At 32.1% G+C, this 21,557-nt stretch overlaps 1 pseudogene; it reads left to right on the forward strand.

Annotated features, from left to right (window-relative positions):
* The window catches only part of LOC143405644 (torsin-1A-interacting protein 2 pseudogene), a 53,692-nt pseudogene that overhangs the window by 31,189 nt on the left and 946 nt on the right, over window positions 1–21,557 (forward strand).

A 21,557-nucleotide genomic window follows, 5' to 3' on the forward strand; every position in this document is an offset into this window, starting at 1 on the left:
GCCAGGGCTCCATTTTCTTAGAATATAACAAGGAGCAAAATCAGCCATATCTTAAATTCCAGAATAATTGACAACAACAGTTTTAGGAGAAGAAAGCATAAAATGCTGACATTGAATGCACATTGGCTTGAGACCAGAGGAGAGGACAATGCTTTGTAACATTTGGAAAATAGGATGCTCTGCCAGAAACAGGGCTTGGAGTTGTATGCTGAATGTGAGGGTACCTTAGTGGTTGTCTTACTGGGTTCCCTTCGGCAAAGAATGGAAACAATATTGTAGGTTACCAGTGTAGCCACTATTATATGGGGTGAAAGAAGTTGTTTACGTCTTGCAAGACTACAGACAGCAAATAAGAAGGAGAAGATACTCTCTCTCAGTTTGCATACCTTAATTTATACTGTTGTGGTCTATCAAGGCGTTGAAATCAAATTTAAAAAGCCTTAGATCTTAGCGTGAAAAATATGCTGACAAACCTTTGGCAAGATGTAACCTTCTTTCATGCTTCTTTTACGTCAGATCTCATGTTAACTTTTACTTTTCTAGAGATATCTAAAAAATTCAAAATCTCATATATCTACTCCACTGGTTCATCCTCTATACTCCATAATATCTAAACTTTATACATCACTCTGTGGAGGGAATTAAAGGGAAGAATGAAAAAGAAATGTACATGTGCAAACTTATCTTCCCAGAATTCTTTTATAAATTTTTAAAGCTGTCTTAGTAAAGCAGATTAAAATGTATCTCAAGGAAAAAAATTAAAAACTTGAGTTATATGAATATTCAGATCAAACCCAGTGATGTTTCTCACTACACTAAACTTTCATAGCCAAGTCTCTTTCATTTTGGTGTTAATAAATACTGGTTATTTTGTGAATGAAAAAATTTATTCTTTCCTTGGATAACTCTTGTAAGATTTTTTCATTATGCTACTAATTCTTTAGGATACATCTCTTCTCCCCAAAGCCTCTGGTACTCTTCAAGTGCTCTCATAGCTTATCTTGACTGAGAGCATGGATAACCCCAGATTTAAACTCTTATTTATTTGTGTGTGAGTGTGTGTGTGTGTTGTGTGTTTTATTTTGTATTATTATTATTATTATTATTATTATTTTTACTAAAGATCAAAACCAGTGGCACTTTACAACTGAGGTACATCTCCAACATCTTTTTAATTTTTAATTTTGGGACAGTGTCTTTCTAAGTTTCTGAAACTGGCCTTGATCTTGTGATCCTCCTGTCTCAACCTCCTGAGCTGCTGGAATTACAGATATGGTCCACCACTTTTTGCCTGGTTGTTTCTTTACACATGGCACTAAAATGTAGTTTTCACTTCCTAAGTTATTTATAGTTACATCCTTAGCCTTTATTATATAGTCTCTTGCATATAATAGTTTCTCAATATTTTTTGGTGAATGCAGAGTAGCATATTCAGTTATTTGAATAATGAGTTTAAATAATAAACTTTAATAATGACTAAAGTTTTAATTTAAAAGAGTTTCTAATAAGAATCTTTCAAAACTTTCTTCATTTGTCTTTTTTTTTCAAACTGAAGCTATTGCAAAGTGCTATTATAGCATACAAAACAATATAGTAAAAAAAAGGTATAGAAGGGAATTAATTATACCTTCCCCTCCACTACCTTCTTATCCTACTATGTAACTCCTATGTAAATACTAAATATTTGCATCTTTATACCAGTTTTTACATAAACAAAAGTATACATTTTGATCTTTTTCCTGAAATATATTCATAGTAGAATGAGTTTACAGCTTGCTTTTTATCATATCACCATATATAATGGTCTTTGTATAACCACTGATTATATGTTAAACCACTCAATGTTTTCCTTAAATTCCCTAATTTCTTTAGAATTATTCTTTTTAGCAGAAATGGTTGCTTGTTCTTCAATACTCATTTCTTCTGCCTTTTTGATATAGCAGTACTTTTGTCATTTAAGAGATTACTTTCCTTGAATTCTTTGTCACCTCTTTGACAATCATGTGTGTCTATGTAACTAAATTTTGGGCAATAGGATATGACTAGAAGGAATGTGTAACTGCCTAACATAAACTTTCTAACTTTCAACATTTACATTTTTATACGATAGAAGGCCTGTGATTGGGGCATATTGAAACATGTGATTTATAGCTCAAGCCTAGGAAATGACCAAGTAGCAACATGGAAGGTACCAAGAAAAGAAGGTACCAAGAAAATCCACTGGAATTTTTTGGCTAAAATTTTTTGGCTAGAATTCACAGTACTTCTGGATTATCAGGTGAAAAATAAATAAGTTCCTATTTTATTGGGACCATTTAAATTTGGTTCTCAGTATTAAAGAAGCTTTTAGTAAACCTTAAATATTACATTATTTTATCTGAGTGTAGGGTCACGAAACAAGAAAAACTAAATATGCCATGATTTATCCCTGAAAGTATAGCTAGTAAAGAAATATTACAGGCTGAAAATCAAATGCTCCTGGTTATTCTCCAGAAAATCTTTTAGTAACAGTTAATAACAACTAAGAAAACATACCTTCTATCTATCAAGTATATAATTGTAAAGGAGATAGTAGAAAGATCTAAATTATTTGTGCATATTTTTGTTGGGTTGCTTGATGCTTTTAGTGAATGGGTTAGTCAGCTTTTTATAGCTGTGACCAAAATATATGACAAGAACAATTTAGAGGAGAAAAAGTCAATTTTGAACATTTATTAAATTCAGAGATTTAGTCCATGGTAAGCAGACTTCGTTGTTCTGAGCTCAATATGAGGCAGAATATCATGGCAGAAGGGCATGACAGAGGAGCACTGCCCACCTAATTGTGGTGAGAAAACAAACAGAGAAAGGAGAGGAGAGTGCAAGAAAGATGAACCCTTCCAGAGCGAGCCCCAAAGTGATCTATTTCTTCCAGGCACACTCTGTCTACAATTACTACTCAGTCTCTTCAAGCTAAGATGGACTGGTTACTTTGTAGCTCTCATAATTTAATCATTTCACCTCAGAACATCTCTGCATTTCCATAGGAATTTCAAGGAACCACCCCATATGTAAATCATAATAGTAAGTTACTGTTGAAGTATATATTTTAATAAAGAATCAACCAGTGTATAAGTAGTAATGGAAAAATAAAGTGCTGCCAATGGAAAACTTTTTGCTAAGTCTGTAGTCTAAATTAATAGTGGGGAAACCAATTGAATCACTTTCCAAAACAAGAGAAGACCTTTACTAAGTGCTGAGAGCCACAGCTGAGTCGGAATGGCTCCTGGCATTTTGCCAACAGTATTGGTTGAGAGGTGAGCCATTACAGTCCGCCTTGGCCTGCTACTTTGGAGTTCTCGTGGGGATTCCTGGAGAGTTCGCATTGGTTGGGGAAGTGCCGGAGGAGGGAGTTCCGGTTGGTGGTTCCTGGAGGAGCCGCATGGCGTTCGGGAGAGTTCCTGGGAAGCGTGTATGGAGAGTGCTGGTGGAGTTCAGAAATAAAGTTTGTTCCTGCTTCAGTGGTTTATGATTTGTGCCCATCCAGATTGCGGCAACTAAGAATCTTCCTAAGCAGTTTTCCACTAGCAGCCTTGGTCAGACATTGAAGACCCAACCAATAAAAATTTTTTCATTAGAGATTAGTGTTTTGAAAGCCAACCCCATAATTTCAATAGTTTCAGTTACCACAACTCAAACAGAGATAAATGGATGGGTCAGATACAGAATGCAGAAAATAAAGGAGAATCATAAGTCTTAAAATCTATGTCAACAAGAAATCTAGGAGCTAGTTATTTGTACCTGGAAATGAAAGAAAGTAAATAGATTAGAAGCTTACTATTAATTTTGTTATCAAAACTATACAAACCTGTTCTATAAAGAGTTGTTCAGTCTTTGCAGCGATACCTGCTCTTAGCCATGTACAGGAAAAAAAAATTGATGAAATAGTTTGGCCAATAAGAAAGCACGCCTTCAAACAAAAACTTCAGATTTGGTTGTTTATCATAATGATCACTGAGAAATCTCTCAGAAATCAAAATCAGGAGATCAAAATATAAGGGTTTGCAGCAGAGAATCAAGGCATCCTAGTGAGATAAGTAAGACTATTCTTATATTTCATGACTTTATATTTACACTTAGTATTAAGTATTACACTTAATACTAAGTGTAAGTTGAGTATTCATTTTAAGATAAATAAGAACTATTAACAAATTGTGAATGTTTATGAAAAGCAATCATTTAAGAATTAAGTATCACAATTAAGATATTGTGATTTGATTTAGTTTTATTTTATTATACCGTGAATTATATTTTATTATACTGTGAATTATACTTTAATATGACATTAGTTTACTCTTGTGGAAATTCCCAAATGTAACCTGTGAGAATGTTCTTGTAAGGCCAATATTCATACACAAATTTAAATATTTGTTGCCTGCATTTTGAACAGACCAGACTTTCTCCATCTTCATGCTATTTGTTTGGGATTGAATAACCTCTGGTTGCAGGAGTCTAGCCTATGATTTTTAAGAGACCAAGAAGAATCCTTGACTTCTCTACTTACAAAACACTAGATGTTGTCTTCTCACTGTGATATCCAAATACTTTTCCAAAGATTTTTCTATATGTCTCCCACTTGCAATGTCAATTCCTGTTGAAAGCAACTACTTGCTAGCATTTGTGTGCTTTCCCACAGGTTTTATCACACAGCCTTCCAAAACCAAGAACAGGACTCATATTTTTGCTTCCAGTCAAGAGCTTTCTAACTATAATATGGGTACCCTTCATTTTATTTGACAGACTGGTTGTAAAAATATATATATATATTTTCTTTTATGGCATTTATTTTTCTCACTTGGTCATGAATAATATAGATGCTTCTGAAACACAGAAAGAAATTTCTGAATATTTCTCCCTACATTTGTCTGTTCCTAATTCAGGTTTGTTCCGATCAACAAGAAATGTTAATAAAAGGGCAGGGGAGAAAGGAAAAAAATTGAGAAAGGAAAATTTAAAAGAAAGAAATAGGGAGACAGAAAAGAGAAAAAAATAAAGAGAAAAATGACCAATTTACATAAGTTTAGTCATTTAAACTAATCTTATTAATATGACAGTGTACTAAATGTATTTTCTATACTGACTTTGTTTTAATTTGTCTGCATAAGTAATGTTAAAACAGAAAACTTCATTTGAAAACAAAAGTGTCTGCAGAAAATGGGCTGCATTTACTACATTAGATTGTTGAAGAAGAACTTACGCATTTTACAACTTAAAAAACTGTATTTCTGTGAACTAAATAAATGGGTTTTTTACCTCCAAACTGTGATTTAAAACTCTCTCTCCATATAAATATATGTATATATTTATATATGCAATATACTCTATAATATATATTATGTGTAATATATATATATGTAAAATGATTATGCTAAGCTGTTACACTTTCAAAATATTTGCTAGAATAAACACAGTCTCCGAATGTGAAACTCAACACACAGTTCTTTTTGTGGGTCCAAAAATGAATCTTAAAATCAGTTATTATGCTTACGTATTACATATTTCATAAGAAAAGGAGAAGGTAGCTTTTTATTGTAGGTTTTCTACATGCATAGAAAACACAAAATATTTTATGCATTATTTTTCTAGTAGTAGTGCCTAAGAAATTATGGAAGCTAAAATAAATGTTAAAATGTTTATTTAAGGAAATATTAGAAAACCTGTTTTAGTGAATTCTATTTAACAATATATACAAGTAACCTTCTGAGCTCTAGAAGACAGCTCTGACTTACTCTGAAATGTTGAACTGATGTGAGATGGTCTTCAAACATCAATCAATGACACTTCTGACTTTTAACTCTCTTCTTAAATAGTGCCTTGCTCAATTTTTTATATCATCAGTAAAGTACAAATGGCTATAAAACAAGCAGTATCTCTTCCTCATTTGATTACTTTTATTCTCTCCAGTTCTTAACAGCAGTTAATCTTCCAGACTTTGACAATAAAACTGAATTCTATGTAAGGATTTATTATCCACACTTAGGTAGTCAGGGGAGAATGCTATTCTCCATGGTTTTAAAATATATCATTGTCATATGCTACCCACCAAACTACTCAGGTTATAGTCCAAAAAGTATATTTGTGGAATAAGTTTTTGAAGAACCAATAGTTTATCCTGCTCCACAAGTCCCATAAAAGTGTATTTTCTACACTTTTTAGAAAAGGGAGATGTCCCTTTAGAAAAGGGAGATGTCCCTTTCTATATTAAACATATTTACTTAGCATCTAATATGTGACAAACAGTATTATACTATGTTACGTTCTATGAAATGAACAAATAGAAGAACTTGAAAGATTCTGACATTTGGTAAAAAGTGATTAATACTGAGTTAAGGAACTCATCACCAGGAAATGATATTTAGACTGAGCTTTCTTGTATAAGTAGATGTCTAGGATAGAATTTTTGACAATAAGCCATCCACACTGACCGAAAATAATGAGGGAAAAATCCAAAAGGGATTGATTGTGATTTGACCTTTAGAAATAAATGAAAGGCCAGATCTTTGACATATAGAAGGGCAGGGAGAGAAATAATTAGACAAATATAATGTAAAAAGTGACAAAATATATGTCCAATGGTATACAGAAGGTATAATTATTACTCACTGATATAATCACAATTTAAGGATAAAAAAAGTAAATCTAATTACTGCCAAATACAGTGTTTTTCAGGCAAGATAATTTGTATTTAATTCTTAGTAATAGCAAATGTGACATTTATGAAATATGAGTTTATTCGAAAGATTATGAAGAAACATCAATGAGTGAATAGCTTAGGTATTAGAAAATTATGAACATGCTATGGACAATTCAAAAATTGAACTTCCTATTATGTAAATTTTGTTGGTTTCTTCAGTAATTTGCTGCATGTACTTGCTTTAACTTTTGCCATTTCTGATCCCTTGGTTTCATTGTAAGTGAGGCATTGATCATGGATTTGAGAGTTTTATATGAGATTGAGGGAAAATATAAGAGAAAAATTTTTTCATGCACTAGAAAATATTGACTAGAAATAAACTAAATACAGAAAGACAAGTACTATTCTTCATATCATGAAGATAAAAAATGTCAACATGAAAGTAGAATAGCAATTACTAGAGATTGGGAATGCTCTGTAATTGGGGAAGTTGAAAAAAGGGAGTCTAGATTTCAACCATACACAATGTATGCATGTATGGAATCTCATTAATATATACAGTAAATATATGTCAATAAAAAAGAAAATATAGAGTTTAAAATATATTCAGGAAGGTCTGTTTGACTAAGAATAGTAGCTAGCAAGATAGAGATCGGAATAAGAAATGTCAGACACAGGGGGACTAGAAGAAAGAAGACCTTAAAGAAAAGGAATTAATGATAATTTTTTTCTTTTTTTATAAAACATTAATAAAATATATACTGAAAACTATGATTTCTTATATTTTGATGGAATACACAAGCTAAAATTCTGTCACAAAATTTAAAAACTTTTTGTTTAATATATATTTTACCAGTGAATAAATTTATAGATAGTCTTATAAGAATGGAAAAAAATTGTCAGAGAATAATGAAAAAGTAAATGTGCATATTTAGAGAGAAATGTTTATTTCTACTATATCCTAGAAATTTAATTCAATTTACCACCTGGAACTGACAAATAAGATTAATATGCAAAATGGTGAATGGTTGAAATAACTATATTCAACCGAGATCAAGTATTGAGCATCATGCTAAGAGACACTAAACAAACCAGAAAAAAATAAAAGAAAATTAAAGTATTACCCAATAGAGTCAAAACTAAGAATATGCATTTGGATTAAATCAGGGTGCATAAAATGAAGGAAAAATACTTCCCTGTAATTGTGTGGTTATGGGCTGGTTTTCAGGAGGGCCTGGATTTAGGTTACACTCTTCACATTGTCTACAAAAATCACATTCATACACACAAAAAAAGTAAATTATCTTGCTGTTTTAATTATCAGAGGCACATGGCAAAAGCAAGGGCAAATGTCTTGAGGAAGAAAATAGTATAAATTCAGAGCTTAAATAATTACATTTTTTAAAAATTGGAAAGTTCTCAAAGTCATGAATTATAAAATCACACAAATTTTCTTGTATAAAAATAGATGAATAACTCATGCAGTGATGCCAGATTTGGAAATATTTCAGATACAAAAATCATATATCATAGATTCTTACATCATTACTATTGTTGTTTAAAAGAAATTAAAATTTAGTTATGACATGAGAGTATCAAAAAGACCATATTTCTTTAAAATAACCAATAAAACTTTCTAAAACTCCAAAATTTAGATAATCTATCAATAAAAAATAATATATAAAATTAAAATTGATAGGCTTGAGTGGTAGATTTGACACATTTGAAGAGAAGAGTGAATAAAGTCAGAAGGGATTTGGAGAAATGAAGCAAAATGCAACACAGAGAAATGTAAAAATGGAAATTATTGAAGAAGAAGTGAAGATATTTGGCAGATATGGTAAGAAGGACCAATATAAGGGTAATGAAACTTTTAATAGAGAATGCTTATATATCTTAATAAAAGAGACATCTTAGTGGATACATGTAGGGATTCTGATCATGGAAATGTACTGGAAAGCGTCCCCCTGGTGAAAAAACACCAGGGGTTGGAGGTGGGTGTAACAGGCACTCTGTTTTCCACCCTTAGAATGCCCTGTAATCTCTTTTAGGATCTAATAATATAGCTAATATATGTGCTATGTCTAGCTGGTATGGCAATGCCCTGAGATGCCTCTATGTTAGAGCCTCAACCTTGATTGCAGGCACATAGCTCCTGGGATTAGAAGAACTTGTTTGCTATATAGCTCCAATGCTTCACCAAGCTCCAATGCTCCTGGATCTGCCCACCTAACAGTAAATTCAGGCAATAGATTTTCTTGAGAACTTCAGGAAGCTCCTAACATTGCATATTGTAACTGTGAAATGTAATTGCAGAAATAAGCAACCTTACTGATACTCTAAACAATAATATGGTTATGGTGCTAATGATCTAATAATGTAACCTATAAATAAATGTGGCCACTTGGACAAGAAGCCACTCTGCCACCTTCTCTGCCTCTGCACCTTGCCCCTGTGTCTCATTATTATTATTATTTCTTTACAGATACACAAAGTATACAAAAATCCTAGATCAACAGAAAAATATAAACCAATGTGTATCTCATGTATGGCAGAATTGTACACTACCAAAGCTATAAAGATTATTTTCAAGGCAGCAAGTGAAAAACTGGCAAAAAAAGACTTTTGCAAGTAATAACACTATCAGCACCAGTGGACAGTAGTTACCAAGAAAGAAATAAATGTTCTAACTAGCATTCTATTTTAAAAAGTATGAAATCCATTTAAAAATATATAAAAATATTCATTTTAATATTATTTTTAACTCAAAAAACTTTAAGATAGAGAAAATTACTCCAAGAAAAAATATTAGGGAAGAATAAAAAAATAAAGAATAGAGAAACACAGTATATGAGCACAAGTATATCTTAACAGATGGGCTGAACATGTTGAGCTCAAAAATTAGGTAATAAGAACATATGAATCAAAGTATAAATATATAATTGATTAGTTATTTGAATTAAAGTATTTTAATTCTTAATCTAAAAAACATAAAGATAATATACAGGAAGTTCAAAATATAAAGGTGTGAATGCTACATACAATTGAATGCTACATAACATTATTATAATTTTCCTTACCTAATTGACTTTTTATTCTCTTGGAGTTAATCATTACTTACTTTCTTATAAATACAACTAGATTTCCCTAGTTGTATTTTTTGAATGGGGGAGGGTGTTATGAGAGATTGAACCCATGATTTCACCCATGTTAGAGATGCACTCTCCAATTGAGCTACATTTTTGCCCTTTAAAAAAATTGTTTTGAGATAAAGTCTCATTTCATTGTCCAGGCTGATCTTGAACTTGTGATTCTCCTGCCTCAGCTTGGTCAGTTCTGTTATCTTGTTATGAAATGCATTGGGAATTCTACTATTTTCACCATTTAAGGAAATCCAATTTGTCAGAAGGCTGAGGCAGAAGGATTACAGTTTTGAGGTGGGCCTGAGAAACTCAGGGGGACCCTCTTAAAGTTTTAAAGTGCTAGGATTGTAGCTCAATGGCAGAACACCCTGGGTTCAATTCCCTCTTGGAAGGAAGGAAAACTTGGTCCAATGCAGGGTCTACAGTAGACTGGATGTGTTTCAGCAAAACTCATAAATCATTTCAGCAAAACTCAAAAATCCTAATACCCACTATGATTATGTTAGAAGGTGAAGAATTCGGGAGATAATTTGATCATGAAACTGGATCACTGAAGGCAGGAATGAAATTCCACCATGTGGAGATAGAAGGAGACAGCAGTTTGAAGCATAGAAGAGGATCCTCCCAAGAACTTAATCATGCTGGCAGCTGGATTTCAGACTTCTAGTATCAAGAATCAAAAGAAGCATATTTCTATTGTTTATAAACCTTCCAGACTATGATGTTTTGATATACATAGCAATATACCATAAATAAACACTAAAATAGAGACTTTAGATGTTTTGTTTTTCGGTGCATCTTCTATATCATTTGCCTATCTGTTTTCCACAAATTTCTATGGATCCTCCTTATCTGAAGACTTTTCCATCTCTCCCTTGGTCACAATCCCCTAATTCCTATATCTCCTTGTACATTTTCTTATTTTTGTCACATACATTTTAGAATAGATTATGAAGAAAGTTATGTTTGATTTGAGTTTCCTAGAAATAGAGTAAGAGGTATATTATTTGTTTGCTTGTGGAATTACTTGAATGAGTACTTGCAATAGAAGAGAAATAAGCAGGTTAGAGAAGTACAAAAGAGTTAAGCTAGCATGACAATTTAGCGAGAGTTTGATAACATGGAGTACCACAGTTGATCTAACTTTAAGGCATAGTAACTAACGTTTTGTAACTCCATGTCAGACTGCCAAAGACTGAAGGTTACCTCTTTGAAGGGGTGGCAGCATATTTCAAACAAGAATAATTCTCAAAGAGGGATGCACCAGAAGAAAGAGAATCGTTAGAAGGAAACACTCATGGCACCTGCTGTGTAGATATAGCTGGCAGAAAAGAGAACCATGATAAATTGCTGCCGGCACCCATTTAAATCTGCTCAGTTGAACTTAATTTTCACGTTCATAATTCATCTACTTGTAGATTCTCCAAGATTCTGGTTGGGTAGATTTCTAGGAAAAAATACAAGAGACAGGATGACAGGATTAATAGAATATTCCATTCCTGCAGTTGATTAAGCCAACGGACACCCAAAACTATAGAATGTTTTTTACCTTGGATCGGAGCACTTTTGCTATAGTTGGTTGGCCAAGAGGAGAAAATCAAATCTACATTATTGAGAATTATGACCTCTGAATCAAAGTATCTTATCATGTTGTGACTGTTACCCTTGTAGGTTTTAGTTTAACCAGACAAAAGAGTCACAAAAGTCCTTTCATTTGATTATAAGGGTCCAATGCATTCCTTCTTTTCCCCTGTTATGAATGTAATAACCAGTTGACTTTCTTATGACATTTGGGATTATGTTTTTTTTCTGCCAGTATGATAACTGTCTTCTTTGTAGCCTAGTAGCAGTACTTCCTTCTACCTACATTTTCACAATGGAAAACAGAACCTGGACTCTGACACAATTTTTGAAGTTAAAGAAATAAAATCCTTTGATACAAAAAGAACAGAGAAAATAATCCCAATGTCTTAGTTTAAGGAACTGAAAGTATGTTCTTGCCACTGCTATTAATATATGGATGGTGAAAGAAGCTTGATATTAACAGTGAGAGAAAATATAACTTGGTTTGTAATGGATTAAATCTGTAGAGCTCTTAGGTTAGAAGTTGGATATGGAGACATGAGCATCAGGGGAAGACACAGAGATGAAGTTATGAACATGAAAATATTATTTATATGGCATACAGCTATTGAACTGTTTTCAAACTTACTGGTTACCAATTAATAAACTTGAACTCAGTATAATGGGGCATGATAGCCATATACAAATGAAATAGATATCTGAGGCCCATCTCTAATCTTGAAAGGCTAATATTTTGCCTCTCTGAATTGAAACACATTTGGGGAAATCTCTAGTTTTCCTGACTGTTGTGCTGCAGCCAACAAGACAATTCAAAGGTTGAGAAAATGTTTGATCTCCTATCTCACAACAATCAGAAAATCTTGAATGTTCTACTTTCAAAATATGGTCAGAATCCTGCCATTGTTTTTAATTCTCTATTAAAATCCTGCCATTGTTTTTCATACTACTATTAACTGATTTAAGTAAATTTCATCCATAGATCACACTTTTAGCACGCATTATGAAACAGCTCTCCCTGTTTCCATGTGCTCTCCACAAGGGCATTTCTACACTCAGAATAAAACACACATATTCATGAGTTCTGATTCTTGGTATTGATATAAAATCCTTACAGAAACAATTATATCAATGTAAATCATCATCATTCTTTTAAATTAAGTAACAAGGTTAAAAAATGCAGCTGAATTGTTCTTTAACACTGTCTTCAATTAGGTTTATTACTACTTTATGGAAAACCTATTAATTTAAAGCTTGTTGTAAATGTAATATTATTTATTTTCTTAGTTTGTTATTTATTTTCAGTTTTTATAAGGCAATAGGTTTCCTTAAAATAAAGTTTAAGAAATAGTAGAAATATGGACAGAGAAAAGACTAGTCATGCATCATGGTTTACCTTTTTATAAGAGTATTGCCAGTTATTTTAAAAAAATAGGCAGTGACACAAAGAAGATTTTACAATGCAATATTCCATGAAATGTTTCTAAAATTCACCATTTTTTTTATTATCAAATACTGTTGTGATCTAGGGTGGCAGTTAAAAGTAGTGACTCATGCTTATTTTTGGTAATTTATAAAAGCCATGGCTTTATATGTTAGAAGATGGTTGTCCAAGAGTAAGAAGGTAACTTTTGATATATTTATGAATTATAATAAATCCATTTTTATGTAGGACTGTGTTCCATGTAGAACTAAGAGATGATGGTCCTATTCTATGAAAAACCAGCAAAAATAAGCACTTTGTTTGTGAAAGGAGTCCACAGCGAAGGATTCATGAATATCTACATATAATTTCCATAAATTATAATAGCTAGCTGGCTCCTGATAGTTAAACCAATATACATGGATGAGTTTCTCCATTCATTTCTATTTGTTTTTATGATTTATGACCCACCCTCTTAACATGAAAAAAATCTCAACAAATTTAAAGCACTCCCCATTATAACCTTCCACAGTAGTCAGTCTGGAAATGGACATCAAACTCAAGGAAATAATTCAGAATTTATCTTTATGAATTTGCACCCTGTAGTGGGTAATTACTGCAATTCAAGGATAATTGGATGAGAATCACAGACCTATTGACTTACTGAATATTTCATGAACAAATTGAAAAGAGTTTGCTATTTTGCTATAAAATTACCCAATCTTTGTAATATATTAAAAATATTCTCTAAAGTTAAAAAAAAGCAGCAAGAAGATTATTTGGAGTCAACACAAATAAAACAACTGTGATCATTGGCTATCATATTGTATTATAGTTTCAATTAAAAAAAAATACAAAGCAATTTTTGGCTAGCCTTATGGTTATTTAATTACCCGTGTCACTCATGTTTTATGACTTATTTATTTTCATTAAATAGGTTTATAACATTCTTCCTCATAGCAGGATTCTGCAGAGTTTTGTCCCAAATTAGATAATTTTCTTTTTCTAATATCCTACAATTAAGAAATATGAAAAAGAATTAAAGTTTTCTATGATTGTATGTCCAATTTGATCAAGCACTGAGTTTGGTGGCTGTATTATTTTGGTTTGAGGCTTTTTAGTCTTATTTGGCAGATAGGCATATCAATTGAATAGACCCATCTGTTGTCCCACCAATTAGTTGGCTAGCATCTAGATGAACCAGGCACATTTCCAAAGTGAGAAGAGTCTTCTGTGGGAGGCCTTGATTATGAAAATAAGATTTGGCTTCCAAGTGAAATGCCAACTGAATCTAAGCCATAAGCCTGTGCATTCATTCATGGCATTTGGGGGCTTTTCTGAAACATACACCGTTTATTCAAAGTATTAATTGAAAAAAGTTTATTTGTCAGAATAAAATAGCCTTCGGCTTTGCTTTGAGTTATTTGTGGTGTTTTAAAACACTTAAATCACGGTCAATAAAATGAGTATTATTATTAGATTTACTTAAGAGTTCTGCTAAAATTCAACATGTTATTATTTATTTATACAAGCATTTCAGCAGAATATTTTCATTAGGTTTAAAACAATTGGTGAATCTTAAGATCAGAATTGAAAACCTAAGATCAGAATTGAAAACCAGAATTGAAAATTGGTTTTCAATTTCTCCTGTTGTAGATCGATAGGTGGTCACCATCTATCTATCAATTTCTTTACACACACAAAAGTCTCTGTTAATTCATTAGGATACTGAAAGATTTTCCTTTTACTTTTTAATGCTAAAGATATAAATATTAATGTGACTGTTCATTATTAGACAGTATTTTAAACTTGTATACATTTTATATATTTCATAAAGTTAATTCATTCATTCATAGAAGTACTTACTAAGAACTAACTTTTCACTAACATAAAGACTATTACCTATATACCTTATCATTTTTGCTCAGCTGAGAATACCTGATTAGCCATTTTATGTATTTCTTCACAAACTACCTTAATATCAATATTCTCATTCTCTCTCCCATTCCACTGCCCCCATCTTATTTTTCTTACCTAAAATGTTTTAATTCAAATATAAATTTTCTGATTCCTACATCTATTCAAGTGCAGACTTTTTGGGAAAAAAATTACATAACCTCATGGATTGAATTTATTTTAAACTCCTATCGAATAGACTCAATACTACTACTCAACTTGTAGGGATTTCATCAAATGTTTACATTTATTTCATTTAAAAATAATGTTTTCCACATATTCTTATGTTTCTTGATTTTTTCCTCTCTGAAATGACTAACTAGATATGTACTTATCTCTCTAGAAAAAGTTCTCCCTAAAAGACTCATTTATTCCTATGATTAAAAATACCAATTAAATGCTAGACATTTCCAACTAATTTTTCTTTAATCTAGACCTCTCCCTTACTACTTAATTAGTATAACCAATTGCCTACTTAACTTCATTTAGTTATTTCATATGAAGGTCAAAATGAACTCAAAACACCATTTAGTGTTTTCAACACAACCTGAAATATTTTTTTTTTCTTCATGGAAGCATTATGTGTTACATTGTCAAGACATCTAAAATTCATCACTGACTTTTCTATTTTCTTTTACCTATAACTTTCTATTTTTTCTCTCCCAAGAGTGTATTTGGCATATATATGGCAAGTTTTTGTTAGAAACACAAACATGAGGGGTGTGTGTGTGTGTGTGTGTGTGTGTGTGTGTGTGTGTTTGAGTGTTGAAATGTAAGTTTAAAACACAGTAATGTGGAGCAAATTTCTTTTTTTTTAGAATATTCAACTTTGTGCTCTGAATTTGCAAGACTTATTAATATTTTAGAATGCAATGCTTTTTTTGTCATATGGATTGTATTTATTTCTCTTAAAACAAAGTATACAACGTTATTGGCCACTTCAGGGTGATGTGTTTATGGATTCACTTGACTGAATACATCTAAGCCACAAAATACATAACAGTGGCTTTATCTGTATATTCATAACATCTTTATGAGAAATTCTAAAATAAATAAGATATCAACATATATCAAGATTCTTACTCTACCCAATGAACATAGTGTGCCAGAACTGAAGAATTCAATAAACTAATTCTGCTTACATAAAAGCATTTTTAAAAGGAGAAAATAATATATTTGGAGTAAAATTGGAACCAGAACAATATTCAAATCAAAAGTTCTTAAGAAAGACAAATCTACCTGCTAATATCTAATGAAATACATATGCCTAGTTTTCCCTTTTAACACAATCATAATAGTCCTCTTTTCCTTTATAAAATAAGTATTTCAAGTCACAACAAGGTTCACTAAAATTATGAAGTCATGAAAGACATTAGTATCAAAGCACATGTTCTGCAAATGCCACCTACAGAGAAATCACTAGATGACTGAAAAAAGGAGAAGTGCACACATAGAGCTCTTCTAATAACCTATGTGAATTTTCTCCAAGAAAGTAGACTAGAAGATAACGTCTATGTACACAAACTCTTGAAATGTGCATGTATAGTAAAGGCATTGAATTACAAGATTCAAATAAAAATAAAAACTATTTTATTGGATATAAACATATTCAGTGATTAAAATTAATTTAGAGAAACTATTACTAAATACAATACCTGTTATTATATTCCTTTATAATAATATATCCTGTGTCTGATATAATCAAAATGAAATATGCTAACAAATGAACACCTGTCATAATAGTTTATTCTTGACATAAATTTAATTCTTTATATACCAACCATAAATTAAGTGATTTTTTTTGCCTCTAATTATCCATTTCTTGGTGCTTCTGGCAAGGATAAAACTTTGACATGAGCATCATTTAATGAGCATTTTATAAAAATCTTTCCTATTAATAATGAAAACTATTTTCCCCCCATAGTATACCTAATATTATCAGATTTAAAATCCTAGACTCCAAATCCTCCAAATTTCAGCTCTCTATACTGTTGCTTCTTTCCTTTCTATAATAATCATTCATGAGTTCAACAAATATATCTAGACTTTTTAAACAGACACCAACATATACACACTCATACTTATACACATTTTGAAAGAAATGACTCAAAATATTTACAATGTCTCTATTGTTTAAAATGAGGAGTGATGAATGATTTTGTTTATATTTTCATTATGTGTATAACTTTGATATCAGGTCATGTATGGTTTCATCATAAGAAAAATATTAATAGTTGATATTTCATTTTCAACTCCTTCAGGAAAAAGCATTTGGTTATTAGTATGTAACAAACATTTTATCAACTAAAACAGTAATTTGCAAATATTTTGCATGGTGGAACACCTCCAGAATGATGTTTTGAAAAAACACCAGGTAAACAAGGCTATTTAAGACCAAGAGCATACCCAGTGAGCTGGTGTCTCAAACCTTGGCACACTGGTAACATGTACATCAGTTTGTTGTACTTTGGTAGGAAAGTTGGTCATGGTTTAAGACATATTATACATTATACATATTATATAATTATATATTATATAATTATAATTATTTTTAGGACCATTATAACTATATTTTTGAGGATAATGATTTTCTTTTTTGCTTGTTTGATTAGGTTTTCAACATTAACTTAAAAAGGATGAAATAACAGTTGAGAATTTATCTTTAAAAATGTTGAATATAATACCATATCCCTTAGTGGTGTCTTTTAACTTTTTCTTTTTTATGTAAATATATTTTTTCATCAAAAATATCATTTCTCATTTAATGCTAAAGATTATTATACAAATACATTCTTATCTCTTGGCTTGTTCTAAAGTTCAAATCTTATTCTATGTCAAATAATTACCTTTCAAATATATTAATTTATTTTATATTGTGCTTGCTTGCAAAGAAGTATTTGCATAAAATTCAAGAATAACCCATAAATATAGGATTCTCAGTCATCATTATGCATTATGTGTGGTTAAACATAAATATTTGAAAATTTTAACCATTCAACATTAGCTTATACTAAATGAATAAGTAATATATTATGAATTCTTAATAGTTGGTACATAATTCAAATAATAAATGAACCTATTCCTTAAAATAAGTTAATCACATTAAACTAAAATAGAACTGAATTAGAGAATCAATTTTCTACATTGTAATAACTCTACTCTGGCCTTTCTTTATCTCTACCTCCTATTCAAGTTACCATTTATTTAACTTGCTTTATGCTAAAAAAATAAAGAAAAAATACTTTTTAAACTTCATGGCCATGAATTTATTCTTCAATGCTGTAATAATTATTTCTCTTTGCAACTCTGAAGGAGGTTAGGGATAATGCTAAGTTAATGATTGAGTCAGTCTGTTTTCTTAGCTTCCACCAAAAAACTAATTTACTATTTTTTTTTTCACTTAATGCTGTGTTTTCTATAGGCTTCCTTTTCAGTATATCTCTGGAGTCTTTGAACTTCTTATTCGAAAGACTCTCAAACCTATAGCTCTCAGTAAGGTCTCTATGTGTGTACTTCCTTTTTCTGCCACCAAACTCTAAACCAGTATATGGCTATTCTTGAATCTACAGTATATTTCAACTATGGAAGGCACAAAACTAAATTAATTACCTTTTATCAGCATTTCAATTTGTTTGTTGAGAAATTTATGCTATCTTTGCTCCACTTCTATTATCTCTCACACCCAGTGAGTTACAAACTCTCCAAAATTCTACTTTCAAAATAATGTCTAAATCCATTCTTTATCTTTCATCCTTCCCAATCTCACCACCATTATTATGGTGGTTAAGACACTTATCATCTGTTTTCAAGAATTTTATAGGTCTCCTGAATTCTCTATGAATAGATATTTAGAGTTACAGTATTATCATCTGCATTTTTGCCAAAGTTTTTTGCTGAGTTACAGTTCTAATAAGAATATTTTGCTTAAGACATAGTTATGAATTCTTATTGCCTACAAATGAAAGTTTAAGCTGTGTGTGATGGCATACAAGTTTGAACTCAATACTTAATCAATTTGTCATTTAAGACTAGTTCTTCTTTCTCCTAGTAATGGCCATTTTGTAGTTATCTTTCTACACAGAGCACCAAATGGGTCTCAGAAATTCCTTTCTTTCATCCACAGATGTCTGTGATCCACAATTTGCCAATACAGTGATACAGTCAGGCTCTAAAAGTTAAAATAGTTATGCACAATCACAGAAGAGTTTAAAATAGTGCAATGATAATGCAGGACCCCAGTTACATTGGCTGTATGGAGTTATAAAGACACCCCAGGGAGCATCCTCACTAGCTTGTTTTCCTGGTGCCCATCATCCCTTGTTTCTGCCTTGCTTTATAAAACTAATTCTTCAACCATTTCATTGATTCTGTGAAATATTAGGTAACAAGCCAGGGAAATTATTTTTCTTTCTTTTTGCTATTGGAACTAAGGATTGAACCTGTGGGCATTTGACTACTGAGCTATATCTCCAGGTCTTTTTATTTTTATTTTTTATTTTTATTTGAAGACAGGATGTTGCTAAATTGCTTAGGGTCTCATTAAGTTGCTGAAAGTGGCTTTGAACTTGTGATTCTCATACCTTCGCCTCTCAAATTGCTGGGATTACAGGCATGTGCCATTGTTCCTGGCTGGAATTTATCTTCATTTAAATTAACAAAATCTGAGAAGACCTTCTGCTTTCCAGCATTGTGGAGCAGAAGGAACATTTGAAGAACTCCCCTGCTACTGACAAATCACTCAAATCCCCACTAGAACTTGTATGTGAAGCATTCCCAGTACCCTCCAGCCAACTCAGCATCAGCTACTTCTGTGACTGGGTCCAGATTAAGATCCTCCCAAAACAGATTTCATTGGATCCACTCTCAAGAGAACTCTGCCAGGTTTTCCTGCCCCCTCTACAGCACTGTACAGTGCCAAGGCCTTAAGATTTCCATATAACTGCTAGAGACTCTGAGTGCCAGCAAAGCAGAATAAGCCACAAATCTCTGTGTGGTGCCTCCACCAGCTGATAATGCACAAGAAAAAATAACTATTTGATACTAGAGCCCTCTCTCTCTCTCTCTCTCTCTCTCTCTCTCTTTTGTGTGTGTGTGTGAAGGTAGAATTTGAAGGAGCTGTTCTAAGATCTGTTCTTCTGGTAAGTGATTGATAACATCTGGATCAGTCCTTGAGTACAGAGACTCAGCTGCAACTGAGTGAAAAACAGACAATGACATCTAGAAGAATTGCATTGAGGTGCAAGCCACCTTAAACCCTCTGATAGGAATGCTGGTTGAACTAAGAAATTGCTAAACCAAACCTGTAATGAGACTGGCTATTTGGGTATCTCTTTCTGTCATTTTGCCTCTTGCTGTTACTTTAATTCTGTATTGTCTTTCAAAGTCCAGATACTTTTCTTTTTTTAATTTATTTTTCTTTTCTGTATTTTTTTTAAATATACGACAGCAGTGGAAAGAATTACAATTCTTATTACACATATAGGGAATAATTTTTCATATCTCTGAATATAAAGTATGTTCATGCCAATTTATACCTTTATACATGTACTTTGTTGTTTTATTTTTTTGCATTACAATTCTTAATACATATATATACCACAATTTTTCATATCTGTTTGTATATAAAGTATGTTGACCCAATTAAAGTCTTCATACATGTACTTTGTATAATGATGTCCATCACATTCCACCATCCTTGCTAATCCCCTGCCCCCTCCCTTTTCCTTCCACCCTTCTTCCCTATCTATAATTCATCTATTCCTCCCATGCTCTCCCTCCCTACCCTACTCTGAGTCAATCTTCTTATATCAGAGAAAACATTTGGCATTTGTTTTTTTGGGATTGGCTGCCTTCACTTAGCATTATCTTCTCCAACGTCATCCATTTACCTGTAAATGCCATGATTTTGTTCTTTTTTAATGCTAAGTAAAATTCCATTGTGTATATATGCCACATTTTTTTATCCACTCATCCACTGAAGGACATCTAGGTTGGCTCCACAGCTTAGCTATTGTAAATTGTGCTGCTATAAACATTGACGTGGCTGTGTTCCTATAGGACCTAGGAATTAAACCAGAGACTCTGCGTCTAATAGAAGAAAAAGTAGGCCCTAATCTTCATCATGTGGGTTTAGGCTCCAACTTCCTTAATACTCCTATAGCACAAGAATTAAAACCAAAAATCAATAAATGGGGTGAACTCAAACTAAAAAGTTTTTTCTCCACAAAAGAAACAAACTGTGATGTGAACAGAGAACCTACATCTCGGGAGCAAATTTTTACCCCTCCCACATCAGATAGAGCACTAATCTGTAGGGTATATGAGAACTCAAAAAGCTAAACACCAAAAAAACAAATAACTCCGTCAACAAATGGGCTAAAGACCTGAACAACACTTCTCAGAAGAGGATATACAATCAATCAACAAATATATTAAAAAATGCTTATCATCTCTAGCAGTCAGAGAAATGCAAATCAAAACTACACTAAGATATCATCTCACTCCAGTCAGAATGGCAACTATTATGAAGACAAACAACAGTAAGTGTTGGCGAGGATGTGGGGGGAAAGGAGCTCTCATACATTGCTGTTGAGACTGCTAATTGGTGCAGCCAATTTGGAAAGCAGTATGGAGATTCCTTGGAAATCTGGGAATGGAACCACCATTTGACCCAGCTATTCCTCTCCTCATACTATTTCCAAAGGACTTAAAAACATCTCCAAGTCACCTCATTTTCCAAATTCAATCATTAGAAAGTCCTCTTGGCTCTACTTTCAAAATA

This window comes from Callospermophilus lateralis, chromosome 8 (genome assembly GCF_048772815.1).
Source record: "Callospermophilus lateralis isolate mCalLat2 chromosome 8, mCalLat2.hap1, whole genome shotgun sequence".
Lineage (NCBI taxonomy): Eukaryota > Metazoa > Chordata > Mammalia > Rodentia > Sciuridae > Callospermophilus > Callospermophilus lateralis.